We start from the raw sequence: 17800 nt of genomic DNA, 5'->3' as shown, positions 1-17800 counted from the left end.
AGATCTTGCTGCGGCTAGAGCCCCATTTTGCATACTTGGGTCCTGTTGATTTTTGTTTGCCTGCTCCCTCTTTGGGACTTCTCCTTTCTGAGATCGACAGACCCTTTTTCCTGTTTGCTGCCGCCTCCCCCCTCCCCATAATCTCAAGATCCATTGAAATACCAGACAGAGTGCAGCATTAATAGGAGGGTAAGGCTGCCAGGTGCATATTTTGGCCAGCTGAACAATACATGCCAAACCGCAGGTATTTTATGAGACGTTTCCTGTTATGAAGACATTTTTTCTGCAGAAATTCCTTGCTGCCACCCCTCCTCCCTCCCTTTCACTCCCTCAACTACTTCTCCTCCGCTCCCCTTCGTACACCCCACTTTTCTTCCGCTCCCCTCCCTGTGGGGGCTTTTGTCTCACACAGCCAGGGTCATGCTCCAAAACATTGATTCTTTGCTCCACGCAAGTGAGGCATTTCCGCAAATAGGAGCAGGAGTGACTTTCCTTGCAAACATGTCTAAAACAGGCAACCTTCAGCTACAAAAAGGAACGCAACCTTCCCCCCCCCCCCATAAAAGCTGGCTGTGATATTTTAGAGCCTTTGGGGGACTTGATGCAGCATCGGCTAATCCCGTCAACTCACAAAGCGGGCTGAGAAGGTGGCACAAACGGAGTGGACTACCTCTGGGGTCATTCATCCACCAGCCTCTCCAATTCAACAGATTTATGTCGCCGACATACGGCCCCGACATTGCACATCCCTGTTCCTTTTCCTGCGACTGAAGAGGGCTTCACAACCTGGCTGCGCAGTCCCTGGCAGCTCACTCAAGGCTTATGTCCCACCCTCAGGCAACAAGATCCCTGGCTAAAACCCAGAAGTCCCTGACACGCTTAGGATATCATGTTGCCAGAGCAGTTTGGTGGATGAACAGTGTAGTTCAAGCACTTGGCACAAGGCCATGGTCTCCATTCTACATGGTTACTAAGCTTAAAACAATGGCATTTTCTTCACCTTCCTTTTCCCCTGTCATCTCCCTAATGCCAATATCTGGACCACGGCAGTACAGCTTCTGACGGTCGAGGGAGGGCGCATGGCCCTGCTATCAAACACACAACTTCGCAGAAGTAATTGGCAGTGATGTGATGACATGATCACCAACTACTTCTGGGTCCTGTGCCACCAAACTTGAACACTGATCTAGACTGTAAGCTCCTTGGGGCCAGGACCTGCCCCTCTCATGCCTTATGATGGCCAGATTCCAAAGGATCTCCTCTATGGAGAACTTGTGCAAGGAAAGCACCCTACAGGTAGACCACAGCTGCGATACAAGGACATCTGCAAGAGGGATCTGAAGGCCTTAGGAGTGGACCTCAACAAGTGGGAAACCCTGGCCTCTGAGCGGCCCGCTTGGAGGCAGGCTGTGCAGCATGGCCTTTCCCAGTTTGAAGAGACACTTGGCCAACAGTCTGAGACCAAGAGGCAAAGAAGGAAGGCCCATAGCCAGGGAGACAGACCAGGGACAGACTGCACTTGCTCCCAGTGTGGAAGGGATTGTCACTCCCGAATCGGCCTTTTCAGCCACACTAGACGCTGTTCCAGAACCACCATTCAGAGTGCGATACCATAGTCTTTCAAGACTGAAGGTTGCCAACAACTTGGATGGCACAATAAATGATGTAACTACTATTACAATTTTAATAGGCTTTTTTTTGCAACCCAATTCTGTTAGTCTGTTGCAGCTGCTCAACAGCTGTTTCAGGTTAGAGGGTTGTCTGTACACAAAGGCTTCTCTAATCTTCCCCAAGAACCGTTCAACTTGACAAGATTTGCTCAGTGCGAGGACATGAGTAGAATTTGACTTTTATGGAGAGGGGCGAGTTAAACAGTGCAAGGAATGACCATTCTAACCTGCAGGCAGGACTATTCTAACTTCTGTGCATAAACATGGGCAACTCCCCCATCTCCCCCTTCCTCCAAATTATTATAACAGCTAGACAAGCTGAACCTGCTCCAGGTTCCTGAGCACAGTTAAGCAACCAAACCTCTGGCCTGAAATATTTGTATAAATATTGTATAAATTATGGCTAATGTCACTTATTTAAAATATTTTTATCCTTCTTAAGATAGTTGTTTTCAAACTGTGTGTCACAGCACCTAAGGGTGCCATGGCAAATTCACAGGGGTGCTGTGGGAGGTACCCAGTGGCCTTCCCAGATCTGCCAGGGGCCAGCATATTAGATTGGACAATTTCATGGAGGAAAAGTCCATCACAAGTTACAAGCTGTGGTTACACAACCTCCTAGTTTTAGAAGTAGGCTATCCCTGAATGCCAGATGCAAGCAGTGGCAACAGGATGCAGGTGTCTTGTTATCTTGAGAGCTCCTTGAGGCCTCTGGTGGGCCACTGTGAAGCTGGACTAGATGGGCCTTTGGCTTGATGCACTGGTGCTTTGAACTACTGGGGAGAGGAATGGTTGGTTGGCAACCTTCAGTCTCGAAAGACTATGGTATAAGCCTACAGCACCCGGTATTCCCAGGTGGTCTCCCATGCAAGAACTAACCAGGCCAGACCCTGCTTAGCTTCCGAGATCAGATGAGATCAGGCATGTGTAGGGTAATGTGCATGTGCTAAATGTGTGTGTTTGTGCTGGCAACCTTCAGTCTCGAAAGACTCTGGTATCGCGCTCTGAATGGTGGTTCTGGAACAGCGTCTAGTGTGGCTGAAAAGGCCGATTCGGGAGTGACAATCCCTTCCACACTGGGAGCAAGTGCAGTCTGTCCCTGGTCTGTCTCCCTGGCTATGGGCCTTCCTTCCTTGCCTCTTTGCCTCAGTCTGTTGGCCAAGTGTCTCTTCAAACTGGGAGAGGCCATGCTGCACAGCCTGCCTCCAAGCGGGACGCTCAGAGGCCAAGGTTTCCCACCTGTTGAGGTCCACTCCTAAGGCTTTCAGATCCCTCTTGAAGATGTATCACAGCTGTGGTCTACCTGTAGGGCGCTTTCCTTGCACGAGTTCTCCATAGAGAAGATCCTTTGCGATCCTTTGGTGCTAAATGTGTACCTGCTAAAATAGATATTGTGGGGTGAAACTACCCTATTATATACACTTCTTGCTGGTTGATACAAGCCAGTTTAAGGAAAATCATACCTGTGACCTTAATAGATATTTTTTCATAATAAAAGGCAGAAGGTTTCCAAAAATGATATTTTAGGTTTTGGCAATGAATGGTAATTTCTGATTATTCCAACCACAAGGTACAGAAAGGCTGTTTCAGCATTTCCAGACCTTTGTACACCACAGCCAAAGAGGATGGGCAAAAGGAATGAATGGGCTAAAAGGGTCCGCACAGCTGTGGCGCTGGTGCCCCAGGGGAAACTATACCTGCTTTTCTAGAAGATGCTTCTCTCATGTGTGGGCTAGAGAGCCCAGCCAGAAGAACAGAATTCACTCTTTCTAGCAGTGTACATTTTATGTAAGTGGGATTTTTTTTTACAATCCTTGCCAAAGAGCAACTTTCCTGGAAAACAGGACTTCTTTAAAAATAAAAATGCCAAGATTTTAAAAAACTCACATTCATCTTACACGCACCTGAACACCCAACCAGAAGGGCAAATCAAAATTATTCTGAAAAATTAATCAAGACCAAGAAGATCAAGAGTCTTTTTAAGACAAAAGACAAGGCTAAGGCACTTTTCAAAACAGTCCAAACGTGTGATCTTGGTGGACCGACTGCTTCGTGCTACAAATTCTTTGGTCTGAAAAGCAGTTATAAATACCAAAATCCCAGCTTTGCAAACCGGTTGTGAAGTGAGCAGAAAGACTCACAGTTTAACAAGAAATTCCTTCTCAAATACCACCAGGTGGCAGCCTTTGATGTCTGGCCGGGTCAGGTGATTGCACTGCAAAGAGAGAAAAGGGTTGGGGGGGGGAAGAGAGGTGGGGATTCCCTTCCCAACTGTGCAACAACGCTTGATGCCTGTGTTGGTGCTGAGATTTCTCAGCGCATCTCCGTGACTGTTGTCGGGTTCATTGAAGAGTTTGCCAAATATCTCGCAAAAAGTCAGAATGCAAAGCAGGAAAAAGTTGCCTGGTATCACTCCAAAAGGTTAATTGACCATGGAGTGGGGTAGAAAAATCAAAGACTGGTGTGACATTAAGCTTCCAGGAATGTCAAACTCACTTTACACATAGGAGAAGATAATTGATCTTGGCTAAAGCTGTTCTAGCCAGCCGTAGGAGCTGGAGCTCAGGGGTGGGAGAAAGGAAGGCTGAACGGGTTAGAGGCTGCGGGATGCAATCCTCTTAGGGACCGATTTCGACCTACAAAGAGCCAAGTAGATTGGACCCAAAGTGCTGTGAAACTTCTTCACACATCCGTTAACGGTGGAATTCGTGCTTATGCCTGGTTTGCATAGCTCGAGAGACCCAAAATTCATGGAGGAAACAGGGCCATCAATGAAAACAAGCCATTCTAGCTAAACACAATCTTCAGGTTTTAAGGCAGTGTTGTTCCAAATAGGGCTGGCTTTAAGAGCTGCAGGACCAATTGGAAACATATTTTGTGGACCCCAGGTTCACAGCCAAGGTCTGAAGATTCATAGGGCCCAATCCTATCCAACTTTCTAGTGCCGATGTAGCTGCAATGCAGCCCCAAGGTAAAGGAACAAACATTCCCTTACCTTGAGGAGGCCTCTGTGATTGCCCCACCCCCACAGGGTGCAGCGAATGCCCCATTAACATGAGTGCACCGGTGATGGAAAGTTGGATATGATAGGGCCCTTAGAGAGAGATATAAAATGTATTATGAACTTTATATCCCTATGGGAGAATGGAGAGCAATCAAAATATGTGCTTATAAAGTGCTACTGGACCAAATGGAGCTAAGTACATTTTAATATAAAATTGCATACCTGTAAGCCTACAAGTAAACGAACAAGACATGCCGATTCCCTTTGAAGCACAAATAGTTGCAAAACCACCGGTTTCAGTGACTGAAATGATTTGGCAAAAATATCGTTTATTTTATTTATATATTTAAGGAATTTCAATCCCCACTCTCTCATGACAGAGCAAATGTCCAAGTTAACAAAGCTTTATAATCAAGTACTAAGTATAGCAACAGGTAACAACATCAAATAAGGCATTAAAGCATTAATTTTCACATTACGCAGTAGTGGAACGTAACCAAAGCCGAGCAAAAACTAATAATTATCATTGGGTCAACGGGGAGCAAGTAAATCCAGGGAAGCAGTCAAGTCCCAGTAGTATTTCAGAGGCGTAGAGGACAAATATGCACTCAGCAGCCAAATGGCAGATGGAACAGGAATGTTTGGAGCCCTCACCAACAGCCATAAGAGAGGGAGTAGTTCTCAATTCCCCTGGGAGGGAATTCCATAGTTGTGGTGCTACCAAAGAGAAGGCTTGTCCCTGCGCTGCCACTTGTAGAAGAGACCCCTCAGATGACCTAAGAGGGCGGACAGGAATGTATGGAAAGAGGCAGTCTTTCAGAGAGCCTGGACCCAGATCATGGAGGGACTTAAAAGTTAGAACTAGTACCTTGATTTGAAGTGTAGCTGCTGAAGTAGTGGTTCAGCCAAGTCTTATCGTCTAGTTCCCATAACCACCACATTCTGCACTAATTGCAGTTTCCAAACTGTTTTTGAGGGATCTTAAATTTCATTTGTTTAGATTAGTCTAGTGCAGCCCCTCTTAGGCATGGCACCCAATTCAGTGGGTTCAGTGGTTCAGTGAACCCCCCGGTTCAATGAGCTGAAAGCTGGCCCTGCTCAGGTGCTTCTCGACACACCATTCTACCTCACCTCTTCCTCTGCACAATTTGGAAGCTCCTGATTTTTTTCTTTTCTTAAAAAAGCACACCCAGAGATGGAGGTGGTACAGCATGTGGCAGGGTGTCTTGGGCCTCTGGCGACCTCCCATCTTCTCAGAAGAGGTGCTGGCCAAAACTGCATCTGGACACGGTGCCAGCATGGGTGGTCTGCTAGCGTTGTGGTCACTCAACTGCCGGGATTTCGGTCTCACCTCTTCCTCCACACTGCGTCTCAATTAACGGCAACTGTGGTTAGATGGGGGTTGTTTTTATAAGCTATGGTGGGCTTTATGCCATTTTAAAAAAATTTATAATGTTTTCCAGTTTTATAATGTACCTAATTATGCAGTATAAAATGTGAAGTTATTTGTGCAGCAAGCCACTTCTAGGCTGTTAGAGGAGGTGACACAGAAATTGGATCACCCAGAGTAGATAAGGTGGAGCATTGATTCTGAAACTCTAAGTAAAATATCACACATATTCAGGTTTGGAAACTGACGTGTGGCACCCGAACTTGGTTTCCCCCCCATACATTACTGTGGGGGTGCAAACACAGCGACGGAGACATCCTAAATTTGGCAACTCTGCAAACACCCTGTAATGTTTCACAATTTGCAACAAGTACACATTTGTGTTATGTCACACTAACACTCAGTCTGGAGCCGGAAGATCCTTAGCAAGGGAAATGTATGAAGCCACTTCCATGGTGGGGCAACTGCAAGCCAAGGAACATCACAGAAATGTTTACCACATCAAGTGTGTACAATAAAGATACACACCTCATGATACAACAAGACAAACAATTTCAGTGATGTCTGGTCACCAGAACCAGGGGACATCCACTAAAATGGAGTGTCAGGAGAGTTAGAAGACACAAAAGTATCTCTTTACCCAGCGTGTGAGTGGCCTATGGAACTCCTTGCCACAGAATGCGGTGACGGCACCTGAAAGCCTAAATGCCTTTCAAAGTGGACTGGACTGACTGATGGAAGAAAAGTCTGTTTCAATTTACAAGTCATGATGGGTACAGATTGGCCCTCCTTATCTGTGGCTTCAGGACCCACAGATTTGACCCAGTGTGGGTCAGGAGGACCCCACTGTATTTCCCAGATGCAACAGGAAGAGTCTTCTGGTCATGTTGGGAGGGGAGGCCTTCTGAGATGCAGGGAGGCTGCACACGACCTCCCCACGCCTCAGAAGACCTGCCGAAGCTTTTTCACTAAATAATAATAACTGGGTATTTATATACCGACTTTCTGGTCATCGGATTACTCCTCTGACTTTACTCAAGGCAGTTTACATATGTATACATACACTGGAGCAATGATACTTCTATAGCAGCCCCTCTGTTTCTTTAAGAACATATCATGTTGGTAGGTGTCACCACTTACTAATAGCATTAAGCAAACATTTAGGTCTTCAGTCACCCCAGACCCACAATGGAGACAGCAGAGAGAGGGGCCAGAAAATGAGTAAGTAGGGACGCCGCTTGCAGTTAGCCAAAGAGACAACATCTGATGTGTCAAGTCTGGAGTTACAATCCTGGCCCTAGACATCATTACTTGGAACTCAGTGTGCCCCTTTGAATTCAGTAGGACTTAGGACTGCTTTCTGCCCAACTCACAAAGAAATAAGATTGCCAGCACTGATGACCCACAGTGCTCTGGAACCGCAAAGTGCAGTTGTTGACAACTGCAACATGTGCACTCCAGGGCCCAGGCTTTCAGCTTTCCCCAACAGGGGCCGAGCCCCCGGCTTGCAAACTCCTGCAGTACCATCTCCTGCAAAGTCAGCTATTTATGGCAGTGTGCAGCGTAGTCTGCCGACAGCCAGGTCTATTTGCTAACCACAACAATTCCGTACATCTCCTTGGCCGGCTCTGTGTCTCAGACCATGGGGTTTGGATCCGAAAGGCATGCTGTAAGGACACAGATCAACAGATCCTGGTCTTAATCAACACACGCACCAGGGTACTTATTTGAAAAATTAAATGGCCATTTTAATAAGCGGCAGCATTTTTCCGCATGTGGGGGATCAAGAAAGAAAGTGACAGCGCTGCCTTAGGAGACAACCGTGTGCGTGTCCAGGGGTGCGACAGAGGGTCAAAACTGTCTTCAGTTCCCCCCATGGCTTCCACAAGTTCATTTGCAGAATTTCGCTGTTGGATAACAGAAATATCCTGCCTTTAAATGCAGATTCTCAAGCAGTTTACGACATTTCTTTAAAACACTGAAACTGAGGTCTGCCTTAAAAAGCTATACATGATCAGGGACCTTTTGTCAAAAGAACGTTAAAGCTTTCTGAATGGTCAGCTGATGCCTCCAGAATGGGAGCTTGCTGTTAGGGCAGGGGTGTCCAAAGTTTTTGGTAGGAGGGCCACATCATCTCTCTGACACTGTGTTGGGGGCTGGGGAAAAAAGAATTAATTTACATTTAAAATTTGAATAAATTTACATAAGTTTACATAAATGAATATATTAAAGATGAACTTATATGAATGAATGAAGGTCTTGCAATAGCTCAAGGCCTATAAAAGGTCTTGCACAAAGCAAGGCTGGCCTTTCCTTTGCCACCACTACTGCATCACAGATGTGAAACAGCAAGAAGTGGAGGAAGCCCTCATCCCACAGCTCACGAAAAGAGGTCAAACAGTTGCCTTCACACTGAGAGCAGTTGTGTCGGGCCAGTGCGGGCTGCAACAAATCTCTGGAGGGCCAGAGACTCATTGGAGACTGGGGGCTCCATGAGGGCCACATTGAGAGGCCTTGAGGGCCGCATGTGGCCCCAGGGCCGGGGTTTGAGCACCCCTGTGTTAGGGCAAGGTAAGGTGGCAAAAGGTGACCTGTTCCCCCTCCAATTGAGTGCTCTTCATCCACTTCATGGAAGGCAGCCAGCCACTTCCCTGACCCTATCATGGTCCCTTTAAAATAAGTTGGAAGTGCAATGGTAGGGCAGTGTGTATCACTGAATGGATCTATGCAGAAAGGCCGTTGGCAGAAAACCTTGTTGCAATTTGTGTTCTTGCAAATCGAAATCTGTTTTTAGGGGCAGCAACTGTTACCCTGCACATGCCTGACCTCATCTGATCTCAGAAGCTAAGCAGGGTCAGGCCTGGTTAGTACTTGGATGGGAGACCGCCTGGGAATACCGGGTGCTGTAGGCTTCTACCATAGTCTTTCGAGACTGAAGGTTGCAAACCTATTTTAGGGGGAGAAAGTCCTAGGTTTTTTTTTTTTTTTTTTGCCATGCTAGGATACATGTTTTATTTCTCTGTCAGTAAATGCTGGTCCAAAAACAACAGGACCAACTCCTGGCACTTGAGATGGTGTGCCAACCTCTGCTCCTACCACAGACTGAAAAAGAGGGGGATGGAGCAAAAGTGGAAGGGGGAGGAGAAGACAATCTCTGATGCTCTAGTTCCTTACTCTGCTTTCCTGCATGCTTCCAGTGTGGTAGAGGAAGTGGGAGAGGGGAGAGTGGGTGGGCAGAGGGGAGCACCCTCTGCCAATCTGCTGTCTGAAGCAACAACCTCAATTGGCCTCACTAATGGGCCGGCCTGCCGAAGCAAATCTGGGGTTAAAAAATCTGATTTGGTGGAGCCAAAACGACAGAAGGTTAGCTGCAGAAACGGGACATGAGAACACACCCATATTGTTAGCAGCTGCAGGTGACAACGCAAGACTCACCCGCTGGAAGTTGTTTTTCCAAGCCGGTTCCAGATCTGTAACTTGAAGCAACAACAAGATCTACCCAGTTTCCACCGAGGAATGGCTGGGCAGTTGTGGTTTGGCCCCTTTCCTTCTCTCCCAGGTGCGTTTCCCGCTCCCCTTTGATACAGTATCTTTCATAAATAAATAGAATTGTGCTTATCCTCGGCTCTTATTAGGATGCACCGTCTGTGTTCCTGGGCCAAGGACGATGTTTTCGGAGTGGGTGTCGAGGAAACATTCCTGCAAACATTATGCTTGGGACATGCGGTGAGAATGTCTGCAATTCGCAGACTGAAAACGGAGAAGCCACAAACGCAAGGACAAAATAGAACCAAAACGCTGAGGGCGGCTGGATCCTGGCCACGTGGGCTCCTAAGAACAAGGCCTTAGAGATTTCTGCAAACAAGGTTTTCCCTGGCTACAAGCCACCTAGACAAATACTCCAAAGGTTAGCTGAGTTGGAGTTATGGGGGTGCTCTAGGTGTACCCGTGATTCATGCGTGGTGGAGGTTACATCCATGCCTCTGTGCTGCATTGGCTGCATCTTGGAGGCTTATTGCAGATACAGAGGGACTCGGTTCCATCTTGCTGACTTGCTTGCTTCTCTGTGACAAAGCAAACCAGCTCATGGACTCCTTGGGCCAAGCATACACTTTTGTGCTGGGAGTATTCCGCCCTTTCTGCCCCCCCTTCCCCCTTGCTGACTTTGGGTGGCTCTGATTCACCTCCATCAACTGTTCGATAAGGGTTAGTGCAGCTGTTCTCAGACTATGGGTCTGAGACCCCAAGTAGTGGTGGGCTCTGAAACCAACAAGCTGATAGCTAAGAACGTCAGAACAGCCCCACTGGATCAGGCCATAGGCCCATCTAGTTCGGTTTCCTGTATCTCACAGCGGCCCACCAAATGCCCCAGGGAGCACACCAGATAACAAGAGACCTGCAAGGCCTCCTGGGAATTGTAGTTTAAGAACATAAGAACAGCCCCACTGGATCAGGCCACAGGCCCATCTAGTCCAGCTTCCTGTATCTCACAGCGGCCCACCAAATGCCCCAGGGAGCACACCAGATAACAAGAGACCTCATCCTGGTGCCCTCCCTGGCATCTGACATAGCCCCTTTCTAAAATCAGGAGGTTGCACATGCACATCATGGCTTGTAACCCGTAATGGATTTTTCCTCCAGAAACTTGTCCAATCCCCTTTTAAAGGCATCCAGGCCAGATGCCATCACCACATCCTGTGGCAAGGAGTTCCACAGACCAACCACACGCTGAGTAAAGAAATATTTTCTTTTGTCTGTTCTAACTCTCCCAACACTCAGTTTTAGTGGATGTCCCCTGGTTCTGGTGTTATGTGAAAGTGTAAAGAGCATCTCCCTATCCACTCTGTCCATCATAATTTTATATGTCTCAATCATGTCCCCCCTCAGGCATCTCCTTTCTAGGCTGAAGAGGCCCAAACACCACAGCCTTTCCTCATAAGGAAGGTGCCCCAGCCCAGCAATCATCTTAGTTGCTCTCTTCTGCACCTTTTCCATTTCCACTATATCCTTTTTGAGATGCGGCGACCAGAACTGGACGCAATACTCCAGGTGTGGCCTTACCATCGATTTGTACAACGGCATTATAATATTAGTCGTTTTGTTCTCAGTACTTGACAAGGTATTGCTTGCTCTCGGCGGGGAGGTATTTGCTCCCAGCGGGGGGAGCAAAACGGAGCCGTACATTTTGCTCCCCCCACCGGGAATGGCTCCGAAGGGAGGGGCCGCTTGCCCGCCTCACTGAGGATCCCTGCCAGCCTGGGTGTTCCACCCCCCTCCAGCTATGCCACCGGTTCTTTTCACTCTCCAATGTTCCAGTTCAGCACTCTCCTCCTGTCCACGCTTCCTCTTCTTCTCCGTCCTCCTCCTCCTCTTCCAGTCTAGGGAGTGGAAGGAAAAGGAAGGATAGTGGAGGCAAGACAGAGATGGGAGCCCCCAAAGGGAACAACTTCAGTTGGCCTCATGGATGGGCCAGCCCCGATTTCAGACACCAGCAACTATTGTTCTGTGTGCCTGCAACCCACAAACACTTCATTGCTAGGCAATCTTCTCTACAACCAGTTACTACAGGAAGTAGAAATGGACAGAATGAAAAATGGAAGACAATGGGAAAAAAAAAATTAAGCATCTCCAGGGAAAGGGATAGAAAATGAACAGTTCAACCATTTTTTAGTTTTTCACCAAGACCATAAAAATAAACTCAGTGAGTTTTGTCTTCAGGGTGTCGCGTTTCACCAGACAGTGTCGACAGCCAGCGGTCAGAACGACAAAATGTCACAGCATTATCTACATACTTCAGCATCATTCTGCTGCCTCAAGGGAGAGGCTCCTAATAGTTTCTACAAGCAAACCAACACTCAATTTTCTGCTGAATGGCTGAGAAATGAACTCCAAGTCAAGCTGGGCCAAACACCATACGGAGAGGCTGCTCAAATAGACCACGGAAAGGGGAGGATTTTTCACCCCTCTAGATAGGGAACAATTTTGGAAGGCAGGAGAGTCAGAGAGGAAATTATGTTTCACAGACCTCCAACATATAGAAACTTGCACGAATCTCCCTCCCAGCTTTATTTAAAATATGGGACTATATAAGAGACCATAATAATAAGAATTTAAAAAAAACAAAAAACAGTCTGGTTCTCTCTCAGAAGAAAAGAAGTTCAAAGTATTACATGTGTGGGCATATTTGATGCTAAAGAGATGAAAAAATACAATATTCAGTTTCCAAAGAAAATATCGGCAGAATTTTTGGCAGAATCGGAGGCTGTTATCATTTCACCAGTTCCATGATTATTATTATTATTGCTTTCAATGGGTCTTGTTCAGGTTAAGCTTCTCAGTGGAACCACCCCTTCGGCTCTTAAAATATTTAACGTCTTCAAACTAAATAAACGGGTGGGTGGGGAAAGCATTCCACTTCCCAAACAGGAACAGGGCTGGCCTTTCCTTGGGGCCGGCTGAGATGGTCGCCTCAGGAAGCACGCTGGCGGGTGGGCACCCACTTCTGTTATAACCTGCTCACTTTTTTACTGATCCTCCCTCTCTTCCCACTACCCTGACTGAAAAAGGAAGTGGAAAAGAGGGGATAGCCTTGCTCTAGAGCAGGGGTGTCCAAAGTTTTCGGCAGGAGGGCCACATCATCTCTCTGACACCGTGTCAGGGGGGGGGAGAAAGAATTAATTTACATTTAAAATTTGAATAATTTTACATACGTTTACATAAGTGACTATATTAAAGATGAACTTATATGAATGAATGAAGGTCTTGCAATAGCTCAAGGTCTATAAAAGGCCTTGCACAAAGCAAGGCCGGCCTTTCCTTTGCTGCTGCTACTGCATCACAGACGTGAAACAGCAAGCAGTGGAGGGAGCCCTCATCCCACAGCTCACCCGAGAGGTCAAGCAGTCGCCTTCATACTGAGAGCAGTTGAATCAGGCCAGTGTGGGCTCCAACAAATCTCTGGAGGGCCAGAGGCTCATTGGAGACTGGGGGCTCCCTGAGGGCCGCATTGAGAGGCCTCGAGGGCCGCAAGTGGCCCCAGGGCCGGGGTTTGGGCACCCCTGCTCTAGCCCACCACGCTCCTATCCACTTCCTCTCCAGCTCTGTCCCCCTCTTTTGCTCCAAGGAGGAAGAGGAGCAGAGGTTGGCACATCTCCAGGTAAGGGGGGACCACACAACATTTGGCACACTGCCCCACACTGCCCCTGGGCAGAAACCCCAAATGTCCCCTGGGAACAAAATATAAAGCAGTAATTTCTAAATGGTGCACCAGAAACTACGGGTGTGCAAGAAGACCCACTCACAGAGGTGGGTCCCACCACAGCTCTTCCCATCAGCTTCTTATCATTGGCCGCTATGGTGGGCAAGTAAACCTCTTGCTTCTCTGCACTGGATGCAACGTAAGGCTCCAATAATTCCCAAGTGGGGAGATGGAGCAGAATCAGTCAAGAGGAAGCACCCCCAGAAAATGCAACCCATCACCATTTGCATGGTTCTTCTGGGGCAAGCAAATTGCTTCCCATGCATGATCTTGAAGCTGTCCTTACAACTCTGTCAGGCAGCGGTTCCCAAAGTGTGCCCTACAACACACACACACCCTGCCAAAAGCACTCCCACACTCCCTGACCCTCATGCCGCTCTTTGGAGGCTTGCGATGACCTCCGAATCTGGGCACAGCCAGTGACGTCCGTGTGAAGCATTTTTGTGTCACCACCACTCAGTTCCAGGCCCCATGGGTGTTACAGTAGCAATAAATTTGGGAACTGATGCTGTAAGGCAGGGGTGCTCAATAGGTGGATCGCGATCTACCGGTAGATCGCGAGGCAAAATGAGTAGATCGCGGAGTGCCGACCCCCCCCTTCAGGTGCCTCTGGGAGGAAACGCCAGGAGTAAGGCCCATTGTACTCAATGGGGCTTACTCCCAGGTAAGTGTGGCTCACAGCCTAATCCTAGGCATGTCTACTCAGGAGTAAGTCCTGTTATACTCAGTGGGGCTGAAGGTACACCAACATACATTGTACACATAAATGTTATATGTTATGATGGCGCGAACATTTTAAAAAAAAACACTCTGGTAGATCTCTGGGCCTTGCTGGGTTTCAAAGTAGCTCTCGAGCCAAAAAAGTGTGAGCACCCCTGCTGTAAGGTATTATCCCCATACTGCAGGCAGGGGAGACTGAGGCTGAGAGGAAGCTTAGCACCACCTAGTGAGTTCATGGCAGACCATCTCTTACAAACACACCAGAAATCTTCTGGGAAGTGTCCAATAACGTCACTGCAAGAAGGTAAACCAAAAAAGAGCACGACTTTGATATGAGAATCGAGGAGAATGCTGACATTGTTCATTCAGAGCCATGCGTCTGGTGCATGTCAGGTCATAGATTAAGAGGAAATAGCTCTCATTTGTAGCCATGGATAAGGCTGGGTGAACAGGAGAGAAGAATGGTTTTAATTTCGGCGCAGGGCAAGTTTTATGTACTCGGTAGTTGCTAAGCAAAAGTTGTTTCAGTTTCTACCGCCCCCCCCTTCCCTTCCCCAGGAGAAATAGATCCACCACTATCCAATGGTTTTATTATCTGGGCATAAGCCATGAAGCCCTCCCCCCCACACCCCCTCTTCACAGTCTGGAAGACTTTCCAAAACAGTGCTTGTCCATAACACAAAAGTCATCAATAATGGCATCTGTGAGCCAGCTGTCTCCGGAAAGCCACTCCAACGTGGTCCTTTAAAAGAAAGAAAAACAATGGGAAGGAAAAGTTCCTTCATGCTCCCAGCCTTGGGTAATGGCACCAAGCTTTCAGAGCTATGCGTTCAGTTGGTTTTGGCTTCACTGTCGGTTCCGAACTCTCTGCCCACAGGCTCCCAAGCACGAGCGCTGGAATTTCTAGGGCTCTTAATGGGTTATTAACTTTGGAAACATCTTCCCCCTTATGCAAATAAATCAAAGCACTGCGTCAATTCATGGGTCTTGTGCTCTTGTCAGGAGCCCAAGGCCATGACACCATCAGGCTTCCATCATGGCAGAAGGGTTTTAGATAGAGATGGTTTGCAAGAGCCAGGATGGGGTACTGGTTCAGGAGTCAGACTTAGACCTGGAAAAGCCAGGTTCAAATCCCCACTCAGCCGTGAAGTTTCTTGCGTGGCCTTGGGCCAGTCACTTTCTCTCAGTCTCACCTACCTCACAGGGTTGTTGTGAGGACAAAAGGAGGGGAAGAACCATGTATACCAGCCTGAGCTCCTTGGAGGCAGGGCAGCATAAAAATGTGAAAAAATAAATAAAAATAAAATGTCTAGTGACAGAGTGAAAGAAGATCCGCAGACACTCAGAGCCCAATCCTATCCACACTTTCCTGGGAGTAAGCCCCACTGACTCTAATGGGACTTACTTCTGAGTAGACAACAACAACAACAACAGTATTTATATACCGCTTTTCAACAAAAAGTTCACAAAGCGGTTTACAGAGAAAATCAAATATCTAATGGCTCCCTGTCCCAAAAGGGCTCACAATCTAAAAAGATGCAAAAGAATACCAGCAGACAGCCACTAGAACAGACAATGCTGCTAAATAAAAGAGGAGCACCCACTTGAAAAAGTGCCTCTTAAACAGTTAGCAGGGGTTAGACATGCATAGCACTGGGCTCTCAGTGTTTTACAAAAATATTCTGCACTCAAGTAAAAATGAATTTGGTACGGTGCATAAATTAGGCAAATTGAGAATATTTGCATCTGGTTTTGCTAATCATGCAGAGGGACAAAGAATGATAAGAACATAAGAACAGCCCCACTGGATCAGGCCATAGGCCCATCTAGTCCAGCTTCCTGCATCAACATCCTGCCCCTTCAAAAACGGGAAATCTTATTCAACAAGCCTACTGGATTCTCCGAGGTCAGTATTTTATGAGTACAGACATTCCCCCATATCAGTGGATCTAGTATTTAACCTTTATTGGCATAAACAATATTCACCAAAGGGCAGCAATATCAACACAAAAAACTTACAATAAACAGAGATGAAATGGCCAAGGTTGCAACCAGTCATTGTTCAGGTTCACTAAGTGGGGGAGTAGAAGAAATACATAAGAATTTACGCCTTGACAGCACCGTGAACAAATATCTTGCCACATATAATGAGCAACACCCATTTCTCCCAACCAGCAGATACCGAACAGAGTCCATGAAAGTCTTCCAGAAATGGGAATAGAAATCGATGGCGTAAATCAGTGTAAGTAGTGGAAGACTAGAGTAGGGTGTGAAGGAGCCATTTCACCCACTCTCCTTCTCCTGACCTGGTCCACCCCACCGTCCCCTCTAGCAGACGTGGGCCATGCATTCTGGAGCATACCTTCACATCAGAGCCGTGAGTGCTTCTCTTTCTAACGGCCACAGATTCTCAGGCAGAGGAGTGGATGCGTTCCACATCCTCTCGGAGCCAGGAGCACGCACACAATGCACCTCTTTGCATTGAGGCAAGCCAGGCAAGGCTCATACCAGAATCCCCAAGTGTCAACCCTGACAATGTGCTTCGAATCGTATAATACACTGTTCCCCTGCAAAATTTCCCTGGCTGCTGCCCAACACAGCACATCCCGTGACCCAGCTCTGTCCCTGCTGATAAAAGACCTTTCTGATGAACTTCTGAAAAGGCTGCAAGAACCAATTCACCTGGATCAGGCCCATTCAGGCGATCCTTTATTGATGATCATCTCTAGTTTCACTGTTGGTTTGATCAGGAATATTGCTCTCCCCTCCCCTCCTGGAAAACTTTTATTCAGACATTTCCACCACCACCTAAGAAAAGATTTGCCCAGTTAGGGTTAAATAGGAGCAAACTATTTTCCTTTTCGGCACTAGAGAAGGCACCGTAAAGAACAACAGATTGACAGACAGTTCTCGCTAACAGCGAAATTGCTACCCACTGATTCGTTTATCCACTGAGAGCAGGTTTGCCACTTACCTCACGCTACCTGCTGACTGTTCTTGGCTATCCATGGCTGTCCACAGTTTCCATAGGCCAGGGTTGGCCCCAGGAACAGCAGGGCCCAATGTGGGGCATTCCCTCAGGCCCACCTTCCTGTGGGACCCCTCGCCGTGGCCCCCCACTCACTAGACAGCTGTGGTGAGATGAGAGCTTGAGGTGCTGTGCATTAAGAAACCCACAAGGTTGATAGCAGTCATTGCATCAAGTGTGGCTCTGAACTCACCCTCGCCACTACACCTCCTTCTGCTCTCTGGAGCCCAAAAGGAAGACCGAAGCAGAGCAGAAGAGGAAGCGCAGAAGAGAGTGGCTGGGCTAGATCGTCAGAGACACTCTAGCCCAGTGATTTTCAATCTTTTTTGTCTCATGGCACACTGACAAGGTACTAAAATTGCCAAGGCACACCATCAGTCTTTTGACAATGGACAATGCACACCATGGTGCTTGTGTGAGGCTCACATCCCCCAATGGCCCTACTAATAAGTGACACTCCCCCAAACTCCATGGCACACTGGTTGAAAATGGCTGCTCTGGCCCAAGCATTCTACTCTCCTGCTGGGCTTCCCTTTTCCTTTGGGGCTCAAAAGTGGGAGGAGGGTGGCTGGAGCATCCCTGGTAGTTCTTGGGCTGCCCCTGGAAACCTCAATAAACTCATTTGATCGTCATCTGTATGACCTTTCACCTTTTGAAAGGTCAGCCAAGAAGATATTTCCAGAATTATTTATTATTTACATTTCCAAACCCTGCACATGCCTGATCTTGT

At 47.5% G+C, this 17800-nt stretch overlaps 1 protein-coding gene and 1 pseudogene across 2 annotated transcripts in view; one reads left to right on the top strand and one right to left on the bottom strand.

Moving 5' to 3' along the window:
- The window catches only part of COL8A2 (collagen type VIII alpha 2 chain), a 154477-nt gene that overhangs the window by 55915 nt on the left and 80762 nt on the right, over positions 1-17800 (bottom strand). The gene's annotated exons all lie outside the window — the stretch shown is intronic.
- On the top strand, positions 8860-8976 carry LOC136661727 (5S ribosomal RNA; annotated as a pseudogene).

This window comes from Tiliqua scincoides, chromosome 10 (genome assembly GCF_035046505.1).
Source record: "Tiliqua scincoides isolate rTilSci1 chromosome 10, rTilSci1.hap2, whole genome shotgun sequence".
NCBI classification, from domain to species: Eukaryota; Metazoa; Chordata; class Lepidosauria; order Squamata; family Scincidae; genus Tiliqua; species Tiliqua scincoides.
This window is presented reverse-complemented; position numbering and strand designations above follow the sequence as displayed.